The sequence below is a fragment of the Anolis carolinensis genome, unplaced genomic scaffold, assembly GCF_035594765.1.
Source record: "Anolis carolinensis isolate JA03-04 unplaced genomic scaffold, rAnoCar3.1.pri scaffold_86, whole genome shotgun sequence".
Taxonomy (NCBI): domain Eukaryota; kingdom Metazoa; phylum Chordata; class Lepidosauria; order Squamata; family Dactyloidae; genus Anolis; species Anolis carolinensis.
Window position 1 is genome coordinate 12,501 of NW_026943895.1, and position 2,500 is coordinate 15,000.

Consider the following 2,500-nt stretch of genomic DNA (forward strand, 5'->3'; position numbering starts at 1 on the left):
CCGTGGAGCGCGGTAGGCGTCGCCCGTCGACGCGCCGCTCTTCCCTTTCCGCCGAAGGACGGACGTGTCCCGATCCGGGGGGGCGCAAGGGGGGGACCGAGTCGCTTTCCTCGCGCCGGCCGAGTCCGTCGGGTCTTCTCCGGACGCGGAGCGCGGTGGTCGTGCTCGGTTGTTTCCCCTCCCTTACTCGCGAGGTGCAAAAAGTCACGTCGCTGAAAATCTCCGCGCGCGTACCGGCGAGGCGCGCACGCCATCCCCTCGGCGGTTTCTGCTCCCCGTCGGCCTCCACGAGTCTCCGCCGGCTCCCCGGAACTCCAAGGCGGGCGAACCCGAGCGGTTTGCTCCCGTCTGCGGAAAAGAACCGGCGAGAAGCGCCCCGCCAGGACGCCGCCGGTCCACCGCGGGCAGGGCCGCCCGAGCGGAGGGCGCCTCCCCGGCACTCTTGACTCGTGGAACCCGGGCGGGCGGGCGGGCGGGACGTGTAGGGCCCCGCGCCTTCCCCCGGGGAGCCTGCGGGAACCGCGTCTGGCCGATTCGGGAGCCGGCGCCCGTCACCGGGGCAGAGGCGGGGAGGCGTCCGCCCTCGCGGTACCCTTAACGGCCGCCGAAGGCGCACGGCTCCCCTCGGCCAATCTTCCTCCAGGCGCCGGGGAGCACGACGCAGCCGCGGACCGAGGCGTCCTCCCCTCGCCCGCCGGTTCCGTCGCGTCCGCGCCGGTCGCGGGGAGCGGCGGTGAAGCTCGGTCACGTCCCCTCCCTTACTCGCGAGGAGCGAAAAGTCCCGACGGCGGAAATCTCCGCGCGCGGGCCGCGACGGCACGTACGGTTCGCTTCCCGATTCCTCGTCCCCCGGTCGCCTCCTCGAGTCGACGCCGCCTCTCTGGAACTCCGAGGCGGGGAAGGCAGGCCGGTGGCTCCCCTCGTCGGAAAGGAACGGTCCCCCTCTCGTGCGGATCTCGCGCGGCGCGGGCCTCTCCCTCGGCGTATAGGGGCCTCGCGCCTTCCCCCTTCGAGAGCCCGCGGGAAGGACGGGGTCCTCTTCGCGCCGTGTCGGGAGCCGGAGCCCATCGCCGGGGCCGAGGCGGGAGGCCGTCCGCCCTCGCGGTACCGTAAACGGCCTCCGAGCGCGTCGCGGTCGCCTTCGCGGCTCCCGCGGAGCCCGGTTTCCGGCACAGGAAGTTCGCGAGAAGACGACGGGAATTCACAGGCGTCTGCAGGGGACCGACAAAATGAGAGCTCCGGGGACAACCCTAACGGCAAAAGACGCGCCGTCGTCGAAGCAGAACGATGAAGCCGAAAGGAAATGTATCTATCTTCTAATAATCATAAATTATTTATTGTAAATATTATTATTATTATTTCATATTATGAAATAAATAAGTCTACCTTCTAATCTAAATCTGAAACGCGTAGGTGTGTACGTGGCACGGCTATCTGCCCACACAGACAGCCTCCGGCCTCCGCAAACAGGCTATACTTCCCAGGGTTAAAAATCTAGCAAGTCACCCTTTTCCAGTGACCTGTTCGTTACGGCGAGCGCCACGCAAGGGCCGCCCAAACCCTTGCCGACGTCCTTCCCGAACGCTCTATGTAGCCCGCCAGCCGAGGAACGCTTTCGTTTGGGGACCATTTCCTCCTAGATTTGGCTTTGGCTTCCACCACGGGCAGGCATCCCAGGGTTCTCCGTTGCCGTGTCGTTTGCATGGCCCCGCCCACTGCCCTTTTCCTTTCCAATCTCTCTGCTTAACAAACGGAGCACGACCGAGCTGCAACTGAACTTCCTGGAGGAGTTTAGGGATTGACTCCACAGGGTGGAAGTTGTAGTTCACCCCGCCGCATCAAGTCTCGGAGCGCTGTCGCTCCTACAGGGAGTTGTAGTTCACCTACACCCAGAACGCTACGAACCCAAACGAGGACGGGTCTGGGCCAAACTTACCGTGCGGACCAGATATTATGCCCAGATTTGACAACCGATGGGTTTGGAGGGGAACGGGACTGGAAGTTCAGGAGTAGTGTAGGTAGTACTCAGATTTATAGTTCTCACCTGCAATGAATTAGCGTCGCACTTGGCACACAGAGCCCCCCCCCCCCCCCCTAACCGATCTCTATATATCCCTCTCTCTATCTGAAAGGGTCATGAAATTTCGGCCTAGGACAAAACCACACATCCCAGAAACACTAAACTTGCCAGCACAACTCCTCATCCATGCCTCTACGTTCATACAACAAAAAGAAAAGAAAAATAAAGTCCTCGTTAGAGGGAGAGGAATCATTCTTTTTTATCCAATGGCTGCCAGTTCAAAGGCTAAGCTCCGCCCACTTGGTCTCCTAGCAACCCGCTCAGCCCAGGGGACAGGCAGAGTTAGGCTTCACTAAAGCCTCTTCCAGACTGCCTGTAAAATACAGATGGTCAGATTTTTAACTGGATTATATGGCAGTGTAGACTCAAGGCCCTTCCACACAGCTATATAACCCATTGATAGTCTTCTATTTATAGTCT